General features: G+C 51.9%; 1 long non-coding RNA gene across 1 annotated transcript; it reads left to right on the top strand.

Annotated features, from left to right (window-relative positions):
- Positions 1-5,149: 5,149 nt before the first annotated feature.
- Positions 5,150-22,056, top strand: LOC307102235. The gene is made up of 3 exons (XR_013813724.1): positions 5,150-5,417; positions 19,846-19,909; positions 20,382-22,056. It is a non-coding gene; the product is annotated as an uncharacterized lncRNA (long non-coding RNA).
- The last annotated feature ends 181 nt before the right edge of the window (positions 22,057-22,237 follow it).

Here is a 22,237-nt window from a genome sequence, read left to right on the forward strand (position 1 = left end):
TCAATGGGGGGACGGCTGGATTGAGAAGGAACTCAGTGGAAAGTGAGGTCTGCAGTCTGATCTTGGCTGAGCCTGGAGCCAGCCATGTGGCCTAGGGCAACCACAGCCCCTTTCTGGCCAGAACCTCATCTGAAGCGAGAAGAGCAGGAGACTCGTGGCCTCTAACGTCCCGCGGCCGGTTCGGTGCTTTCCCTGCGAAGACGGGTACATCCCATGAACAGATTTCAAACGTGCTCTGGGTCCCGTCTGCAGGCCGACGGGCTGAGGGGAACCAGGACGGGGGATCCGGCTCACAAGGACTAGCTAATACTGAAACCGTTTGCTGCTGGAAGTCTGAGCTCCCTGTCCCTGGAAGAGTGGGAGTGGAGCTGGCGACAACGTGGCTGAGGTTGGAGTGAATAGCATTTGGGTTCCCCAGGACTGAGTGGTTGAGTGATTGACCGATTCCTTCATTCACTCGCCTTCTTGAGCCCCTAGCACACGTCTGCCTCTACTCGGGGCTTGTATAACAATGGGGTTTACATTCATCCCGGGATGCCTAGCCCCGTGCTTGAGGGAGCGGAGTGGGCCGGTGGGGTGGCGGGTGGAGCAGGTCAGAGGGGTTTACCTGGAAACGCCTCACCCTGCCTGCCCAACCCCGTGTGTGGGATGCTCCCCTCTCCACCAACCCCCAGTGTCCTGGGCCCGGGCACCAGGCACCCGGGCAGGCTCTGGCTGGAGGGGGAGGGGCCAGCTTCACCAGGAGATGAAATGAGAGGGTCCAGGCCTGTGCCAGCGCAGTACTTCGCTCCCTTTGGAGGCTTAGCATTTGCCTCCATGAATAACAAAATAGCGAATGTTTACCGCTGGTGAAGTAACGTATCTGTGAATTCTTAATACTCACAAGCTTGTTTTAAGGAATGGAGAAGCACATGAGCAGTGAAGTGATGGCTAATGGGCTTAGAGAGATGAAGGTCACACAGCTCCCCACTGGCCAGATCCCGACAAGGTCCCCTCTGCCGACACCATGTCTGGGGTGTTTCCACTGTTTTAGGGTCAGACCAGGAGCCCCAGAACCCCAACACGTGCACATAATGTGGGTTATAGTCCCCGTTCAGCTGCCCAGTTACTGTGTGATCCTAGGAATGTCACTGCTCCTTCTAGATCCCTGCCTGACTTCCAGGCCCGACTGGCCCCCGCCCTTCCTTCAGGCCTCCCACCAAGTGTCAGACCAGGCTCTGTCCAGTCTTTCCAAAAAGCAGATCCTGGCCCAGACCCCCTTTGTTACCTGCTTTACTTATCTCCATAGTACTGATTCCTGTCAGCTCCTCCCACATCTACATCTTTCCTCGTCTCCACATGGAAACTCCACATGGAGTTATTTTGTTCATGACGCTGTCCCCAGAGTCTAGCATAGTACCTGGTACACATTAGGTGCTCAGTAAATGCCCGTCGAATGAATGAACATAAAGGTCTGTTATTGGAGCAATTAGGTGTGTCGGTCCAAGTCACAGCTTGCCTGGCTGATCACCACACGCACTATGGTGTGGCTGGAAAACTGCAGACTCTGAGGGTGTCACTAATCACAGATGAGCTATTTCAGTTCCTCAGCTGGCTCCCTGTTTAGCACTGCAGCTTCCTGGACTGAGAGATCCTCAAGGATGGGGTCATATCGAATCCATCTTCTAAGTCTACCAGCCATCATCTCCTTCCATGTCTACACCTCTCCCTCCTTCCATCCACCCACCCATCCATCCATCCATCCATCCATCCATCCACCCATCCATCCATCTGCCTACTCATCCATCCATCCATCCATCCATCCATCCATCCATCCATCCACCCACCCACCCATCTATCCATCTGCCTACTCATCCATCCATCCATCCATCCATCCATCCATCCATCCATCCACCCACCCATCCATCCATCTGCCTACTCATCCATCCACTCATCCATCCATCCATTCATCCACCCACCCATCCATCCATCTGCCTACTCATCCATCCACTCATCCATCCATCCATTCATCCACCCACCCATCCATCCATCTGCCTACTCATCCATCCACTCATCCATCCATCCATCCATCCATCCATCCATCCATCCATCTATCCATCCATCCATCCATCTGCCTAGTCATCCATCCACTCATCCATCCATCCATCCATCCATCCATCCATCCATCCATCCATCCATCCACCCACCCACCCATCCACCCACCCATCCAGCCATTTACTCACCCACCTACCCCCCTCCTTCATCTCCTCTCTATTTATCACTGTCACCATGTCCCAAGCTCTGTACCTGCCTCGTTTTATTAACTTCTAAGGAGCTTGGTGCCCCAGTAGAGAGAACACAGGTTTAGCGACAGTGCATGACGAGGTCCTCCTGCCAGCATTGTTAGCTCCCGCTGCACGGCCTGGCAGAGCTGTTGTGTAGGTTAGAGACGTGAGCCCGAGCATGGCTCCTGGTGCGTACTGTACCCGCAGTCCACGGTAGGGTTATTTTTTAACTCTCACCCAGCAAATGGCTGATCACAGCACAGTGAAGATGGAAACAATGACCATGAAGTCACAGAGGGATTAAAAGTTCAGCTGCAGCCAACACATGCATTTGTATTCCAGGCACCATCCCATTATTCTACTCAATTAACCCGGCAATCCTTTCAGGCGATGCCATTGTCCCGTGTTACAGACGAGGAAGCAGGGACTCGGAGGTCCAAGCCCCTCCCCCGCTCCCCAGGGCACACGGGTCTCCTGTAAGCGGCCACGGCCCCTGGGGGCTTATGGCACAGACTCTGACTGTCACAGCAGGCCCGTTCCTCATTTAGGGAACTCTGGGTCTCTGAACTGACTAGGGTCTGGGCCTGGGCAGGCACCAGGGTCTGCCTCTGGGGGCTCAAGTCAGACCTCTGTTTAACAGACCTTTCTGCTTATAGAAGCCACAGAGCCTTGTGGGTCACTCACCCATTTTCCCCGGGACATTGTGACCCATTAACCCCACCAACACCTGCTCTCAATCCCTGGCAGTCACTGTGCCAGGGGCCTCTGCCCTCCCAGGGTCTCGTTCTCCCCCACACTGAGGTCTCTGGAGGCGGTGGGGCTCTCACAGGGGTGTGGCTGGGTGCTCGGGGCCCCTGTGGTTAATCTGCACTCCGCCTCTACGCTATACTCGGCACTTCTGTCATCTCCACGTCAGTGAGCGGGGGCCAGCGCTGCGTCAGGCTCCAGTGCCCCGTGCCAGCCAGCATACCAGCCCCGGAAACAATTAGAGCCACCCCCAGCGAGGAGGCTGGCACCCGAAAGCCAGAACCGCCGGTTGGTGTGCTGTGTTAACACAGCCCACTCAGCGGAGCCATTCACACATTGCCACCAGATTTCTGATGATGTGAAATAGCCAAGTTTTGCCCAGATTTTGGATTGGGTTGATATTCAATTCTGCCCCAGCTGTGGTCTGAAGACACTGAGGGGGGGGGGGGGGGGGGGAGAGACAAGAGGAGGCGTCTTTCAGGGACCTGTTAAGGTAGGACCAGCCTCATCAGACAGTGAGAAGAGGCTGCTTCTGCCCGCAATGGGGGGCTGGGCAGGGGTTCGGGAGGTTCAGCTTCGCCCCAAACCTCCCCTGTGACTCCGTGCAGATGCTGAGCTTGCTCTTCCATACTCAGCAGTCTCGCTTCCACCGGGCAGAGCTGGTGAGGCCAGGCAGCAGCCGATGGGTCGGTCGCCAGAGCCCAAATTTTGAGTTTCATTTTTGGGTCTCTCATCGTTGTGGCTGCGAGAATGAAGAGGCACTTTTAGCAAGCATGGGAGTCCTCAGTTTTTGAACTGGGTCTTCTTGGGCCAAGAGTTCAGGATTTAGGATATTGTCTTTCCTTCCTTCCTTCCTTCCTTCCTTCCTTCCTTCCTTCCTTCCTTCCTTCCTTCCTTCCTTCCTTCCTTCCTTCCCTTCTTTTTTCCATTTGGTCCAGTGCATGGGAGAGGGCTTCAGGGTGGTTAAAGAATGGCTGGTAGTTTCGGGGAGAGGCTCAGACAAAAACCAGACACCAGGGGAGTGCTGAGGGGCCGCTCAAAGGCCTCTGGGCTCCAAAGGCTCCTAGTCGTACTTGAGGATGAGCCTTTCGAAGAGATACTGGCCCAGCCCAGCCTGGGGGCCAGCCAGTCTGCAGAGGGGAGTCAGGTGTCGCCCATCTTCTTGATGAGTTTCACCTCCTCGCCCCGGAAGTGGTTCTCCAGGAAGTCGCAGAGACGAGGGCCTGCGGGTAGAACCCAGGCCTGCAGCGCCACATGGGCCTGGCTCAGGCTCCTCTCCCAGGCCAGGGCGGCTGCCACGGCGTCCTGAGTTTTGCCCACTCACCTGGGGAGGCTCCTGCACGTCCTGGAAGACAACGCGGCCACCTCGCTGGTTGGGCAGCTTTAAGATGCTCAGCGCCCTCACGCTTCTTCTCCGCCACCTGGAGGAAGAGGTGGCCCAGCCCTGGGGAGCCACATGGTCCCCATGGAAACAGAAGCCCAGGGAGAGGTGGGTGTGGGGGGCGCAGAGGCAGGGGGCCAGGCGGTGACCGCAGCCTCCACCTCGGTGGGATAATGCTGACGCATTTGGGAGCTCATGTGTTGGGCAACGAGGAGTTCAGGTAGAAAAACAATGGTGTGTCGGCTGGTCTCGGAGGTGGTTCCAGAAGTGGCGGCTGGAAAGACGGTGGAGGGTGGTCAGAGGCTGGAAGCAGGGGCGTCCCTGGGTCTGTTCGGTCCCAACACGGTCGAAGCAGGAGACAGAGCCTGGACCCCGCGGGCACCGTCTGTCATCTGTTTCCTCAACCGGCGGCCCTGAGAGAATCAGCAGCCACGCCCACAGTCTGCTGCCCCGTCCTTCCATTCTCTCCCAGGGCTGGCGTCTCCGTCCCAAAGCTGGGCCTTCAATGGGCTCTTCATTCCAGGTGACCTGGGCGGCGACTCTGAATTCCCCGTTCCCTCTGCATGCACGGGATTCCAGGCCCGCTCCCTCGTCACGTCACGTGTTGGGGTTTTCCTGTCTCCAGCCAAGCGGATCAGACAGCCTACCCCGCTTCTCTGAATTTCCTCCAGCACCCATTGTCTGCAGCCGCCCCTGGCACCGACTTCTATATAAGGCAGCATTCTTCGTGCAGGCGTTAGAAACCAACTCAGGTGAACTTAAGCAGAAGAGGATGTTCAAAGAATAGATATTCAAAAGGGTATTCAAAGAATGCTGGGTGACTCATGAATCCTGACTGAGCAGGAGACCTGGGCTCGGGCTGCAGACAGGATCGGTACTCCCAGACGGCCCAGGAGGTCAGCCGGCGAACACCCACAGGATGCGGCGGCCCCCCTGGGACCAGCGTGCCCACACCCGGCACCAGCCCCGGGCACCGCTGCCCTGGCGGCTCAGCGCTGAGGCCCTCTGCTTCTCGGCAGCACAAGGTCTGTTTTTAAGTCTTGGGCCGGTGCATCTGATTGGTGAGCCTCGAAGGCCCGGGGTGCAGGGGAATGAGAGGCCATGGGTGGCTGGTATTTTTAGTGTCTATAGAGGACAGGGGTCCACGGGTTCGAGCCCCATGATATAGGGTTCGGGGAGTGGGTGGGCAAAACAATGAAGCAAAATAGCGGCCCCAGGTCTGTCTTCTGTGTTCCACTCCATCATTTCCTCCAGGCTAGCGCAGGGGGAGACCACCTGCCCGGGCTCTCCCCTCGGATTTATTATCTCTACTTGGCTGTAAACTTGAGGACAAAGAACTACAACTACTTCACTTATTATTGGACCCCTGGGTCCCATGCATTTGCAGGCACATCACCGGCCCCCAGTGGATGCTCTTGGATGATGTATGGATCTGTCCCTCAGCCCAGGACTAGGGTGGGTGAATGAGGTGCTCACCCCTGAGCAAATTTCCAGGGGGCACCAAAAATCCAGTGATCAGGATAAGTAATCTATCTATCTGTCTATATCTATCTATCTATCTATCTATCTATCTATCTATCTATCTATCTTCTCACACGAGGGTATTTTCCCATTGATTTTTAGAGTGAGGGCAGAGAGAGGGAAAGAGAGAGAGAGAAATATCGATGTGAGAGAAACACATCAATTGGTTGCCTTTGGTCCGCAGGCTGATGCTCAATCCACTGAGCCAAACCGGCTGAGGCAAGATAAGCAATACTTTAATGCAATTTTTTCCTTCCTCCTCCCTCTTGCCTTCCTTTTGCCAATGCCCTGAGCTGGGAGCTGGTAAGCCCCAGGGAGTGGGAGAACAACAAAAGTAACCCACTGGGCTCCCTTTTCCTACGAACAGGAAAAGCACGGGCAAAGGGGTTGGTGGAAGGAAAAGTGGAGGTGCCAGGGATCGAACCAGGGACCTCGTACATGCGAAGCACGTGCTCTACCACTGAGCTACACCCCCAACGCCAACATTCTTCCAAATACAGTTAATGCAAAAGTTCTGCAATGAGCCAAGTCTCAAATTTCAATGAAAGCCGGGCTCCAACCCTGCCCTGGCGCAATGCCTCTCTTGCCCCTCCCTGATCTTGACCCTGTCACTTCTTCCATTTAAATAAAATAGAAATATCTTTATTTAGCTGAAACCAGTTTGGCTCAGTGGATAGAGCGTCGGCCTGCGGACTCAAGGGTCCCAGGTTTGATTCCGGTCAAGGGCATGTACCTTGGTTGCGGGCACATCCCCAGTAGGGGGTGTGCAGGAGGCAGCTGATCGATGTTTCTAACTCTCTATCTCTCTCTCTTCCTCTCTGTAAAAAATCAATTAAAAAAAAAAGAAAAAAAGAAATATATTTATTTAGACTTGTGTGCCCGAGGCAGGTGCTCCACGGGCCTCACGCTGGCCCCTGCCCTGTCGGCCTGGCTCCGTCGTCACTGTTCTTTCTTCTTCCTTTTGAGGCCTTGGTTTCATAGCTTCACTCGCTCTGGCTTCAACCATCCAGAGCCTCCTCTTGGGCTCCCCCCTCCCGCCCCCCAAATCTTCTGCCGCTGTCTACTTCACTCTCAGTGGCCGGAGCTTTCTGGGTGGACAGAGTGGTCAAGTCATTCATTTGCTCAAAACCTGTGGCCCTGGTGGCTCAGTTGGTTGAGTGTCATCCCATACACTGACTGTCATGGGTTCGATTCCTGGTCAGGGTACGTACCCAGGTTTGGATTTGATCCCCAGTTGGGAGGCAGCTGATGATCTCTCTCTCTCTCTCTCTCTCTCTCTCTCTCTCTCTCTCTTTCTCTCCCTTCCGCTCTCTCTAAAATCATATATATATGTGTTAAGTTGAAATGTTGCCCAGCTGGCACAGCTCAGTGGTTGAGCATCGATTTACTAGGTACGATTCTGGTCACAGCAATGCCTGAGTTGGGAGCTCAATCCGCACCTGATGGAGGATTCTCTCTTATCATTGATGTTTCTGTCTCTCTCTCTCCCTCTGCCTTCCTCTCTTAAATCAATAAAAATATTTTTTAAAAAATATAAATAAAAAGTTGAAATGTTAAAAACAAACAAACAAAATAAAACCTTCTGGGGCTCCGGTCCCCAGATGAGGGTCACACCCCATTAAGATGCGCGAAGCCCTCTGCCCTGGCCCCATCCCAGCCGCTTCCTCCCAGCCTGCTGCTCAGGCTGCACCTCCTCCCTCCATCCCCACGTCTGCACGCCAAGGGTCACCTTCAAGGTCAAACTCAGAGTCACTGTGAAACTGCCCTGTGCAGCTTCTGTGGAAAGCAGTCTGGTGGCTCCTCAAAAAACGAGGATCCCCATGTGATGCAGCAGCCCCACTCCTGGATGCACACACAGAAGAGCTGAAAGCGGAGTCTCCTAGGACCGTGGTCGGCAAACTGCGGCTCTCAAGCCACATGCGGCTCTTTGGCCCCTTGAGTGTGGCTCTTCCACAAAATACCATGTGCGGGCGCGCACGTACAGTGCGATTGAAACTTCGTGGCCCATGCGCAGAAGTCGGTTTTCGGCTCTCAAAAGAAATTTCAATCGTACTGTTGATATTTGGCTCTGGTGACTAATGAGTTTGCCGACCTGTCCTAGGAGATACGGGTACCAGGTTCACAGCAGCTTTCTTCACACAAGCCAAGGGGTGGGAGCAGCCCAGTGCCCACAGAGGGGTGAATGGACACGCAAAGTGGCATCTATACGTTCAATGGAATAGTGGTCAGCCTGAAAAAGGAAGGCAAGTCTGACACATGCTACAGCACGGGTGAGCCTTGGGGACATTATGCTCAGTGAAACAAGCCAGTCAAAACACCTGTATGATCCCACTTAAATGAGGTACCGAGTGGAGTCAAAGTCATAGAGACAGAAAGAATGGCGGCTGCCAGGCGGGGGGAGGGGCAGTTAGTGTTCAATGGGGACAGAGTTTCAGTTTTGCAAGATGAAAAGAGTTCTGGGGCTGGAGGTGGTGATGGCTGTGCAACAATACGAATTACTGAGAACCAGGGAATTGTATGCCTCAACGTAGCTAAGATGGTAAACTTCATGGTGTATGTATTTTCCCACAATAAAAACTTGGCGGGGGGGGGGGGGGGGGAGGGAACTGCTCTGTGAGCTTTTCTCTTCTGAATCCCTTCAAACATCTTCCCAGGATTTGCCTCAATCAGGAGAGGAGGCCGGCGAGGTCTCTGTGCTTGAGCCACGGTCTGTTCCGGGAAAGGTCTGGGCCGACTGGGTCTGTTCCGGGAAAGGTCTGGCTGACTCTGGCCCTGGAGGAGGATGGGGGTGAAGGAACGGGACCTGAGGGCTCAGCCTCGCCACAGCCCTGGAGCCCAGCAGCCACAGCGAGCTCCACGGCTCGGGCACCTCTCCGCACCCCCCCCTCCCGCTGCCCCCCGACACCCGCCCCCCCCCCCCCCGCCCCACTAACCACGCTAACACCACAAGCAGGGAGCATTGGGCTCTCACTTGTCCCTTCCCGGCCTGAGGGTCAACTGGACTTGGTTCCAAGCTGTGGGTGGGGTCCAGATCTGCTCCCCCTGCCGCTCCCCCTGTTTGGACAGTGGCTCTCTGGGCTTCTCTAGGCGAAGGCAGGACCATCAGAGGATAATGGTCAAGCATGTTTCTGACTTTTGCTCATGTCCGATCCCTTTGGCCAGAGCAAGTCCCATGGCCAAGCCCCCTGTCCAGGCGCGAGGGAGCCTGCTCCAGGGCACTGGGAGCCGAGGCCAGCACCCCAGCCCTGCACGCCTGCTGTGCCACAAAGAGCATGGCATGCTGTGAGCACTGGAAGAGCAGGAAGCTCTGGTCAGCACGCCAGGCACTGAGGGTGTCCTGTTCCCTGCAGGGGAGTTGGGGAGGACGCCTTGAAGGAGGGCGTAGAGGTGAACCTGACCTTGAGGCAGGCTGTCCTGCAACAGGTGGGTCAGGCCTGCAGGGAGGGGAGCAAGGCCAGGGCCAGGAGGGGGTGGGCAGGGCCATGTCCTAGGAGAGTGCGGGGGATGGGCTGGGGAGTTGAGGATAGAGGGTTGTGTGGGTCAGCTGGTGGCTACTCGGAGCCAGGTGGGGGGAGGGGCTGGTGCACCTGGGCTCTGGAAGGGTGTGTGGGCACAGCTATCTGCCCTCCTGGGGAAGCAGGCAGCTCTGTGGGAGGCTGGATTGGGGGATGCGGGTGGGGGGATGGCAGGACTGTGGGTGTTTATTGAGCACCTACTATGTGCCAAGCCCTGTGCTGGGATACAGCTGTGAACAGGAGAAAGTTCCTGTCCAAGTGACCTCATGTCCTAGTGGGGGGAGAGGGCAATGGAAGTGGATGAAGGAAATGGGTACAAGCCCTGGCTGGTGTGGCTCAGTGGATAGAGCGTCGGCCTGCGGACTGAAGGGTTCCGGGTTCGATTCCGGTCAAGGGCATGTACCTTGGTTGCGGGCACATCCCCAGTTGGGGGTGTGCAGGAGGCTGCTGATCGATGTTTCTCTCTCATCGATGTTTCTAACTCTCTATCCCTCTCCCTTCCTCTCTGTAAAAAATAAATAAAATATATTAAAGAAAAAAAAGAAAAGAAATGGGTACAACACTCTAGAGGAGTGTCGAAGGGCTCGCCGCCCACCTACTGTGTGCCGGATGCGGAGAGCTGCGATCTCTGCCCTCCAGGAGCTCAGCCGAGTGGGGTCGTGCTGCCCCCCCCTCTCTGTGGGTTTGTGGTCAGTGGTCCGTGTGTCTGAGTGTCTGTGTGCACAGCTGTCTGTGGGCGTGGCCGCGTGCATCATCCTTGTTTTGCTGGGAGCTGTGTGTGTGTGTGTGTGTGTGTGTGTGTGTGTGTGTGTGTGTAAGGAGGGAAGGGAGAGCTGTGACTCAGTCCTTCCCCGGCTGCCGCAGACACTGGAGTCTGGGGGGGCTTCCCCCCCACACCTGTCCCCTTGGCTCTGGGGTGGGGGCGGGGTGCCCTGCGGGTGCCTGTGACTTTATGGAAAGAAAGTCTGGGTGCAGCCAGAATGTGTTTGCGTTTCCCGGGTGATTGACGCCGGGGAGCGGGCTGTCTTGCCGTGACAGATGTAGGAATGTTTCCGCTAATCAAGGCGGAAAGCAGGGGCGTGGGGGCTGCTGCCCGGCCCCCAGCCCTGTACCCCGACCACCTGTCCGGCCTGGGAAGCAGTTGGGCAACGCTAGGGAGAAGCTCCCAGACCCAGGGGACTCCCTGCTCACTCCACCTCCCCCGCATCTCCGGTCAGGCACCAGTCGCCTGCCTCAGGTCCCCTCTGGGTCCAGGGTTCAGCCCAGAGGACGCACCGGGACATGGAGGGGTTTGGAGTGGGGAAGTGGGACATGGGGTGTCTGGGGGAGCGCAGGGTGGGGGAGTGTCTGTCTTCCCAAGCTTCCTCCTCGGGAGCCCCCTGCCCCGGGCCAGCCCTGCCAAGGGCGGCCCCAGGGTACCCTCCCCCTCTACGGGGTCATAGAATAATAGACGCCCAGAACAGTCAGTGATGGTGGGAAGTTATCCAAACAGGGAAACTGCGGTGGGCCCCAGGTCTCAAGGGGGTGGCATGGTCCTCCCAACCCCAGGGGTCCTGCCCACGGGCCACGTGTTCGCCCAGCCCACCGCTCTGCTGCTGGCTGCTCCTGAAGCGATGGGCGGGGTGGGGTGGGGCGGGGAGGGGGCGGCAGATAACATGATCACCCAAACCCGTGTGGTCCCTGCCTCGGTCTAGGTTCTGGCCATTCGTCCGTGAAACCCGGCGACTCCCTCCCTTGTCTACACACTTGCCCATGGGGGATGTGGTCCCCGGATGAGGTCAGGTGGGGCGGGGCCCAGTGGTGTCGGGGATGGTTGGCTGCCAGTCTGAGTGGCCACCCCCCAACAACTCCCTGGGCAGCCATGGTTGGTGCCCGTCCTGGTATCGTCCTTCTCCCTCCGTGTCCAGGCCTCCACACGGGCCGGTGGGGCTCGTGAAGGAGGGAAGAACTTGACCTGGTGACCTGCCTTGCTTTCTAAGCTGGCACAGGCAGGCCACCCTGGAGTCCTACCTCTAACCCTGGCCTTGACCCTGGCAGTCCTGGACCAGAGCTGTAGGATGGGGTCACCCCCCTCCTGCCAGCTCTGTGTCCTGCCCAGCTGTGTCCCAAGTCACCTTCTCAGGTTTGGCTGTGACACCTCTTCTCCTTCTCCCATTCCCAGTCTCCCCATGAAGATCAGGGAGGCGGGAGGTGCCTGTGAGTCACCCTCTGACTCAGGGGAGGCATGGCCAGGGCTGTGTGTGTGTGTGTGTGTGTGTGTGTGTGTGTGTGTGTGCCTGTGTTAGGGGGAGGAGCCTGAGCGGGGGTCTGGGACACACCTTGGCTTTCTCACTGTTAAAGTCTTTCAGCTCAGCCAGGCTGGTGTGGCTCAGTGGTTGAGCGTCAACCCATGAACCGGGAGGTCACGGTTCGATTCCCGGTCAGGGCACATGCCCAGGTTACAGGCTCGATGCCCAGTAGGGTCGTGCAGGAGGCAGCCGATCAGTGGTTCTCTATCATGGATGTTTCTGTCTCTGTCTCCCTCTCTCTGAAATCCATTCACAAAACGTATTTAAAAGACCTAGCTCATTGTAGCTAGACCTTCGCAGAGGGAGTCCCTTGGCCACAGCCAGGACAGGTTGGTCGCCTTCAGCAGATGGGTGCCAGCTCTGTCTTGACCCGGGGGTGCTGACTCTCTAAACGTGGGGGCCAGTGGCTGCCTGGATGGCTCTCTGGGGAACACTGGATTGGTCCCCAGTGGGAGGCCCCGGCAGTGAAAGGTGCAGGAGCTAGAATTTACTTAAACATTTTACCGATTGACGAACTCATTAATTGAGCCAATGCGATTGGGCTGGGTAGGGGGACTGGATTCTGTGCTTTAAGGCAGGGCTTCTCAAATATTAATGTGCAAACGAATCCCCTGGAGATCGTATTAGAATGCAGATTCCGGTCCAGCAGCCTAGGCGGGGCCTGGGACTCTGCATCCTACCAAGCTCCCAGGAGAGGCCAGCAAAGAGTGTTTGGAAGGGAAAGTTCTGGGTCAGCTCAGCCAAGTTCCTGGCCAGTCGTGACTCTTCCGGGCAGGTCCTGGACCAGAGCTGTAGGATGGGGTCACCCGCCCCATGCCAGCTCTGTGTCCTGAACCTGTTTCCTGAAGGCCTACTGTGTGCACCTGAGAGACATGAGTTGAGTTGGGGGGAGTCACAGAGCTGAAGTCTGGTAGGAGAGAGCATGGAGTTACTGTTGAAAGGGACCCTGGAGGCTACCACCCTGTTCCCATTATACAGATGGGGAAACTGAGGCTGCAAAACTAACTCCAAGTCTCAAAAGTAAATGGTGAGGCCAGGACTTGAACCCCAGCCCTCTTGCTCTTGGGGCAAGATTCTTTCCTTCTCCATCCCAGACGAGAGTGCCCGGGAGGAACAGGGGCCGTGGTGGAGGAGGTTGGGAGCGGGCTGGGTGACCCTGGGCCTCATGCAGGTCCAGAAGGGCCTGAACACGTCCGTTTGGCTGGGCCTTTGGTTATATTGAAAACATGGAGAAATACCCAAATAGGATTAGGGACGTCGTGCTGTGCTTTAGGTATTTGACTTTGGTCAAATCAGTGCCTATGACACAACCTATTATTTGTGGATCCTTATTTGGAAATAACCTGCAAAATCAAAGTAGGTCTTCCCTGAATATGAGGCACAAGCTCACAGGCCTCCCGACCCCCACCAGCAACAGGACCCTCCGTGTGGGACCAGGAGGCTCGGATGAAGGATGGAGGTGGGAGAGCAGGATGCCGGAGGGGACCAGTGTGAATGTGGCTGTGAAGGGGAGGTGTCTGTGCCTGGTTTGCTCGCTGCTGTTCCCCAGAGTCTAGAACGGTGCCTGGCTCCCAGGAGGTTCTCCGCCTGCATTGCTGGGTGAGTGGGGACTGAGCCCGGGTGTGGTTGTGGGGACGAGGAGAGGCGGCGAGGCAAGGGACTCTGATGATCATTCCTCTGTGTGCAGAGCGGGAGGGTGGGGGTGGGGGGCTCTCTTTCCTCCAATTCTGACCAAGTGAAGCCGGGCGGAGAGCTGCTGCCCGGGTTCGGGTCCTGGCCAGCTCCCCTCTCTCAGCATCAGCACTCCTGCCTGTAAAACGGGGGTATGCCACCTTCCACCTTCCAGGGCTCAAGGCAGCATCAGGCCATTCTCTGAGGTCCTTTCTAGCGCTAGGACCCAGAGGAACGATTGAGAAAGGGGAATTCTGAGGGGGGAACAGACCAAGGGGACAGAGGGACAGTTTGTGGCCTCAGTACGAAGCACCTGGCAGATGCAAGGAGTTTCAGGGTGATGACGAGTGAAGAGCATGTGTGTGGTCCCGCATCGACCAGCACACGCAGTGCATGGCTACGGTTTCCCAACCATCCCCGCAATTAGATCACACGCATTCGATCCGTTATACCCCAAGAGCTGGGCTGCTGGTGAGCTCCAATTCCTTATCTTCACATAAGGATGTCTGAGAGTAATGTTATTTTTAAAAAAATATTTTTATTGATTTCGGAGAGGAAGGGAGAGGGAGAGGGAGAGGGAGATAGAAACATCAGTGATGAGAGAGAATCACTCATCAGCTGCCTCCTGCACGCCCCACACTGGGGATAGAGTTTGAAACCGGGGCATGAGCCCTGACTGGGAATCGAACTCTGACCTCCTGGTTCATGGGTCGATGCTCCACCCCTGAGCCACGCCGGCTTGCGTGAGAGTGATGTTCTCATGCTGTATGTCTCCACATAGAGGGTCCCTGGGTCCCAGCGGGCCTGTGCAAGCCCAGCCTTTGTCCCGCCCCCTGGACTGCTCCTGAGAGATGGCCGTGGCTCCTGTGGTTTACACATCCTCCCTCCCCCTTACACATTAGCCCTCTCCCCCCCAGCCCTCTCCCCCTAGCCCTCTCCCCGCTAGCCCTCTCCAACTGTCAGTCCCCGCCACCCTGGCAGTCTGCCAGGGCTTATGTCCAGCTCTGCAGTGTCTGTTTTCTGGTATCAACAGGTCCCTCTTTCTGACATTTGAAACATTTGCTTGCCTTTAGCACCTGGCTCCACCCCATTCTCTAAGTTTCCTCAAAGGTGACGCAGTGGTTCCTGTGCCCCGGCGCCCCGGCCCCCCGGCTCCCTGGCCCCCCCGGCTCCCCGGCCACATCTGGACTCCCCAGCAGCCCGATCCCAGAGGCTGGGCATCCACCACAACTCTCATGGAATGGGGGCTGGGGTTGGGGAAGGCCATTCTGGCTAAATGTCTTTTTAAAATCAAAATGTCTTTTGCTTTTGAGATAACTGTCGACTCACCTGCAGAGATCCGTGCACCTTTTACCTGGTTGCCCCCGAAGGGTACATCTTGCAAGGCGAGAGCACAGTATCACATCCAGGATATCTGCAGGGACATGGTCAAGACACCACCAGGACCCCTCACCTTTAGGGCCACACCCACTTCCCGTCAGTCCCCACCCCCTCCTGAACCCCTGGCCAGCACTCATCTGATTTCCATCTCTGTAGTTTTGTCATTTCAAGGATGTTACAGGAATGGGATCCTGCGGCGTGTAGCTGTGGGATTGACTTCTCTCACTCAGCGTAATTCTCTGGAGAGCCATCCAGGTTGTTATGTCGATCAGTAGTCACTCCTTTTTATTACCGAGTAGTTTTCCACAGTATGAACGCCCCGCCGTTTGCTGAACCATTCATCCGTTGAAGGACAGCTGGATTGTTTCCAGCGTGGGGCTATTCTGAATCAGGTTGCTATAAACATTCCTGGGCAGGTTCGTTTGTGAACCGTCTTCATTTCTCTGGGATAAACGTCCCGGAATGCAATTGCTGGGCCGCATGGTAGTCGCACTTTTAATTTTTAAAAAGAAATTGCCCAGCTCCTTTCCAGGGTGGCTGTACCGCTTGATGTTTCTGCTGGCCACGTATAAACGATCCTGTTCCCCTGCATCCCTGCCAACATTTGAGGTTGTCACTATTTTTTATTGTAACCGTGTTGATAGGTGTGGAATGCTATGTCATGATTTCATTTGCATTTAACAAATGGTTGATGGTGTTGAACATATTTTCTAGTGCTTATCTGCTACCTGTATCTCCTCTTTGGAGAAATGTCTCTTCATGTGTTTTGCCCATTTTCTAATTGATTTTCTCTCTCTCTCTTTTTTTTTTACTGTTGAGAGTTCATTAAATGTTGTGGCTACTGGTCCTTTGGCAGAGAATTGGTTTGCAGATATTTCCTCCCAGTCTATAGTCTTTTCATCCTCTTAACTTTTTCATGAAGGAAAAGTTTGACACTTCGATTGAAGTCCAATTATCCATCTTTCCTTTTATGGGTCATGGTTTTGGTGTCAAGTATGAGAACTATTTGCCTAGCCCTTGATCCCAAAGTTTTTCTCCTGTGTTTTTTTCCTAAAAGTTTTATAATTTTACATTTCAGCCCATGGTCCATTTTGAATTGATTTTTGTATGAGGTGTGAGACTTAGGTCAAGGTTATTTTTTGTTTTTGTTTTGCTTATGGATGTCCAGTTGTTCCAACACCATTTCCTTAAAAGTCTGTCTTTCCTGCACTGAATTACTTTTGCATTCTTATAAAACATTAGTCAGGAACATTTGTGTGGTTAATTTCTGGGTTCTCTAATGTGTTCCACTAGTCTATGTGTCAATCACTCTGCTAATTGCTGTAGGTATATAATATGTTTTATATGCCTTGTACATAAGCTTTATAATAAATCAAGTAGACTGATTTCTCTCATTTTGTTCTTTTTAAAAATTGTACAATGATTCTGGTTCCTTTGCTTTTCTACTTAAAATTTAGAATAATATTGTCTATATCTACAAAAAATCTTATTGACTTTTTTTTTTTTTAAGAAATTGCATTAAGTCTGTATGTCAATTTGGGGAGAATTGATATCTTTACTATGCTGAGTCTTCTGATGTATGTTTCTCCATTTATTTATCTTCTTTGATTATTTTCATCAGCATTTTGTAGTTTTCAGTATGTAAGACCTATATTATGGTTTGTTAGACTCAGACCTAAGGTTTTTTAAAAGAATAGCTTATAGATTTTTAGAGAGAGGAAGAGAGAAACATTGATGTGAGAATGCAACATCGATTGGCTGCCTCCTGTATGCCTGCAACCAGGCATGTGTCCTTGACCAGAATCGAACCAGCAACCGCCTGGTGCACTGGACGATGCTCCAACCAACTGAGCCACAGTGGACAGGGCTACACATAAGCATTTTTAAAAAGTGATTGTAAATGATATTTTAAATTTTGATGACCATACACACTCATGCTAGGGCCGTGGTCGGCAAACTGCGACTCGCGAGCCACATGCGGCTCTTTGGCCCCTTGAGTGTGGCTCTTCCACAAAATACCACGGCCTGGGCGAGTCTATTTTGAAGAAGTGGCATTAGAAGAAGTTTAAGTTTAAAAAATTTGACTCTCAAAAGAAATTTCAATCATTGTACTGTTGATATTTGGCTCTGTTGACTAATGAGTTTGCCGACCACTGTGCTAGGGTATAGAAATATAGTTGATTTTTTTGTATACTCATCTTGTATCCTGCCACCTTACTAAACTTACTTACTAGTTCTAGGAATTTTTGTTTTTGTACATTTCTTGAGATTTTCTATGTAGACAATCACATCACTTGTAAATAGGGACAGTTTTACTTTTTCCTTTCTGATCTGAATGTCTTTTATTTATTTTTCTTGCCTTATTGCATAGGTTAGAACTTCCAGTATTATGTTGAATAAAAATGTGAGAGCAGATATTCTTGCCTTGTTTCTAATTTTAGGGGGAAAACAGTTAGTCTTTCATAACTAAGTATAATGCTTCCTGTAGGGTTTTTGTAGATACTCTATCAAGTTAATGAAGTTCCCCCTTCATTCCTACATTTTTTAGAGAGTTTTTTTCCCTTGAATGTGTGTCAGATTTGTCAAATGTTTTTTTCTCTCTATCGATTGACATGGTCATGTGATTTTTCTCCTTTCATATCTTAGAATAATGGATTACATTGATTGCTTTTTCAAATATTGAACTGGTTTCACATCCCTGGAATAAACCTCACTTGGTCATGGTGTATAATTCTGTTCATATATTGCTGAATTTTATATGCTCATATTTTGTTAAGGATATTTACATCTATATTCATGAAAATAATTGGTTTGTAGTTTTCTTTTTTTGTTCTCTGTCTCATGTTGGTATCAGGATAATACTAGCTTCATAAAATGAACAGGGAAGTTTTTCCTCCTCTTCTATTTTTCTGGAAGAGATTGTGTTGGTTTGATATGAATTCTTTGTTAAACATTTGGTAGAATTCTCTGGTGAAACATCTGAGTCTGGATACTTCTTTTGGAGGAGTTTTAAGATTACAAGTTCAAATGATCAATTTCATATTGAATGAGTTGTGGTAGTTCGTGTTTTTCTAGAAATTAGTACATTTCATCTAAGTTGCCAAATTTATGTATGTAGAGTAGTTCATAGTATTTCCTTATTATCCTTTTGATATCTATATGATCTGTAATGATATCTACCCCTTGTTTTATTCTGATATTGGTAATTGGCATCTCCTTCCCTCCCTCCCTCCCTCCCTCCCTCCCTCCCTCCCTCCCTCCCTCCCTCCTTCCTTCCTTCCTTCCTTTCCTTCCTTTCCTTCTTTCTTTCTTTCTTGCTGGAAGTTTATAAATTTCATTAATCTTATCAAAGAAATAGCTCTTTGTTTCATTTATCTTCTCTACTAGAGGCCTGGTGCATGGGATTCGTGCACTGGTGGGGGGCGTGGCCTGCAGGGATCACCCACTGTGGGAGCGCAGCTCATCCCAGTCAGCCCAGTGGCTGTGGACCTGCCCTCTGAGTAGCTGCTCCCTGGTCCGGCATCTTCCGTGGAGCCAGAGCACTTGACTTTCCAGGGGACTTGGTCGGGGCCGGGGCAGGGACAACAGCACCGAGAGGTGGCGGAGTAGGCCTCAGTCCCGTGGTGGCCACGAACCCGCCTCCCAGCCTCCGGGGTCAGCTCTGCGAGCCGGGCGGCAGCCTCCAGGTGTCCGGAGGAGGCAGTAGGGAGTGAGGAGGAGGGGCCTGTGGTGAGGAGGTGGTGATCACAGCCTGGGTTCCTGCTCATCAGCCCGGGTTTGCGGGTTTGCAGCGGGAGCAGCCCTCATCCCAGTCAGCTGAGTGGCGCTCCCACCGTGGTAGCACACTGTGTTGAGTGTCTGCCCCCTGGTGGTCAGTGTGCATCATAGTGACTGGTCGACCAGACGTTCTGGTCCTTCCGCTGTTCAGTCGCTGGACTTTTATTATATAGGATTGTTTTTCTGTTTTCAATATCATTGACTTCTGCTTTCATCTCTATTATTTCATTGCTTTGCTTATTTTGAGTTCATTTTATTTTTATTTTTCCTAGGTTCTTGAGATGGGATACTTCGCCTCTTTTCTAGTGCATTTAGTGGTGTAATTTCCCTCTCAGCACTACTTTAGCTATGTCCCACAAATGTTGCTATATTTTATTTTCATTTTCATCCCATTCAATATATTTTTGGAATTCCCTTGAGACTTCCTCTTTGATCTGTGGATTAGTTAGAAGTGTTTTTGTTTCGTTTTTAAGTATTTGAGTCTTTTCTTGTTACCTTTCTGCTATTGATTCCTAGTTTGAGTCCATTGTATTGAGCAAACAACTTTGTATAATTTCAGTTATTTGAAATTTACTGGGTTTGTTGTTTTGTTTTTTTAATGATCCAGGATGTGGTCTATCTTGGTATATGTTCCAAAGGCACTTGAAAAGAATGGGCTGTTACTGGGTGGAGTGTTCCTATAAATGTTGATCAGATCCTGTTAGTTGATGGTGTTATTGAGTTCTTCTATATCTTTGCTGATCTTCTGCCTATTTGTTCTATCATTTATTGAGAGACAGTGTTCAAGTCTCTAACTGTATTTGGGGATGTGTCTATTCCTCCTTTTAATTCTATAAGTTTTTGCTTTACATATTTTTGCAGTCCTATTATTTGGTGCATACATGTTTAGGATTGCTATGGCTTATTGGTGGACTGGCCTTTTTATCATTATATAATATTTCTCTTTCCCTCTGGTAATTTCCTTTGCTTTGAAGTCTACCTTATCTTGTATTACTATAATTGCTTTTGCTTTTTTGTGATTAATGTTTGCGTGATGCATCTTTTTCAATTTTTTTTTACTCTCAACCTGCTTATATCATTATATTTGAAGTAATTTTCTAATAGATAGCATACAATTGAGTCATGTTTTTTAGTCTACCCTGCCAATCTTTGTCGTTAATCTGTATACAGTGTTATTAATGTAATGACTGATGTGTTAGGGCTTAGTTCTGTCATTTTATTTCTTTGGTTTTCTGTTTGTTCTGTATTTAGCCGTTTTGGGTACTGTGTTATGAGACTGTGTCTTATTACACTTTCTTTAGCCGGGTTCCTCTGATGCCACTGCAGCAGGGACGTGGGGATGCTGCCTCATTACTGCCAAATAAGGTCAGGAGTCCAGTTCCTCACGCGGCCTCTGTTGATGCACGAGGTGGTGGGGTTCTTATTACTGCTTCGGTGGGGAGAAAAGTCCTAGCTCCCTCCGTGGCTTCCTCTGCCAGCACCTTGGCAGGGACACTGGAGCGCCTTGTTACAACCTGCTGAGGGTGGAAGTCTAGGTTTCCCGTTTAGTCTTGCTGGCATGGATGGGGCCACAGACTTTTGGGAGGTGTTTGGCTAGAGAGGAATAATTATTGTCTTAAATGGTTCTGTCTTGCTAGCTGCATCTTTTCTGTTTTATTTTTTTTTGGGGGGGCGGGGGGGCTAAAGAGAGAAGGCTTTTGATGTTCTGGCCCTTGGCATTGCCAGCTCCAAGTGTGAGATGTACGAAACAAATTTTAAAAAATAAATCCGGTAACGCATACCATGTTGTTTCTTGGATCCTGCAATCCCAGCTAATCTGCCTTCTTCTCTCTTTCAGGGTCTCCTGATGCTGGTTTTATCAATTATGTCTACAGTTTTCACTTGTACTCGGCGGGAATAGGAAAAAGAGCCTGTATGTCTACTACATCCTCCCAGAAAGAGTAAACTTTTAAAGCATAAATTTTACTCTTTACCTCAAATGAAGATTGTTATTAAACTCCTTGATTTTTAGTACACTTTCACCGCCCATGCAAGGCCCTCACTTATTTTATATAAAGAATATACATGTGTGTATTTTTAAATAACTCCCCTCATCCCCAAACCCGCTCCCTCGCTCCCTCCAAAGGTCCCCCTCTAATGTATTCAATGTAGGCCCTTAAATATATGTGTGTCCTCAACAAGTACGCAGCTTTTTGGGGGATGTATATGTGAGCTTTGTGTTTTACGTTTACAAAAATGGCATCATGTCAGGCGTCCCATTTTATGTACTTCCCTTTTTCCTTAAAACCAGGTCTTCTGGGTTTGACCCACATTGTCCTACAGATGGGCTACCTTCTAACCGCCATATGCACCCTTCACCCTTCACTTACTCCGAGGGACGCCCGAGCCTCCTCCAATCTGCAGCCACTGCACACCGTGCTGCCAGGAACGCCTGGGGCGTGCCCCCTGCCAGCCCGGTTGGAACGTGTGCTAAGGTTTACTCCGAGGCGTGGGGTTGCTGGGTCACGGGCACATGCCGTCATCATTGCTTCAAGTCCTGGCATATTGCTCCTGGGCGGGCAGCCCCGTGTATGCTCCGCTAGCAGCATCTGGAAAATCCTGTTGGGAGAACAAATTAAGATAGTGTTAGGAATTCTTTGGTAAAGCGGATATTATTTTAGCAAAATGAACAACTGCCCCCTAAATCATGTTTGGGTTTATCAATAACTAGGCAACATCACTCCAGGTTCCCCCTGGGTTTCCCCTGACGGCCAGGGGGGAGTCCTGCCCGGTCCAGTGGAGGGGACTGAGATAGGGGTGGGAAAACATTCGGAAGCAGGGAGAGACTTCAATCCCAGAAACGGAAATAGCCGCTGGGCATCTGGCGTGAAGGGAGGTAGAGGGGACAGCCCCTAGGATAGGCGCCCCCCACAGTGGGTGTTGCATTAATATTTACTGAGTGAGTGGAGGGAGGAGCGGTTGGTTTGCGCCTCTGCACGCTTGTGCGTGAGGAGGTCTGTGCTGCTGGGAATCCCAACCTTTCCCCCTGCATTGGCTCTGCCAGCCGGGGGTGCACACCTGTGAAGAGACAACCCGTGTCCTGGAGGCCCCAGACCCCGGCCTTGGCCACCCTGCCTGCCTCAGGCGGCCTCCTGTCATTCCCTCATTTGTAGAATCTGCCCAGACACCTAACAGGCCAGGCCCTGGGCGAAGCTCCTGGGGAGTCCTGTTCTCCAATTGATTGTGTGACTTCGCCTTTCGGACATTTGTTGCAATTTGTCGATGCCTTTTTCATCTAACCTGCTTTATTCACAAGCGTAGACGTTTGGCACATAGCAAGTGCTCAATAAATACTGTGGAGCCGAAACCTATTTGGCTCAGTGGATAGAGCGTCAGCCTGCGGACTGAAGGGTCCCAGGTTCGATTCCGATTAAAGGCACATACCTTGGTTGTGGGCACATCCCCAGTGGGGGGTGTGCAGGAGGCAGCTGATCGATGTTTCTCTCTCATTGATGTTTCTAACTCTCTATCTCTCTCCCTTCCTCTCTGTAAAAAATCAATAAAATATATTTTTAAAAATAAATAAATAAATAAATACTGTGGAGAGAGCGTCAGATGGATAAAGGGTGAAATGAAGGTGCACATGGCTCCCGAGGAGGGAGTGACCGTCTCTGTCTGGGGCCAGGAAGGAGGGCTTCCTGGTGGTGGTGGTGA

Source organism: Cnephaeus nilssonii (genome assembly GCF_951640355.1).
Source record: "Cnephaeus nilssonii genome assembly, chromosome: 6".
NCBI lineage: Eukaryota > Metazoa > Chordata > Mammalia > Chiroptera > Vespertilionidae > Cnephaeus > Cnephaeus nilssonii.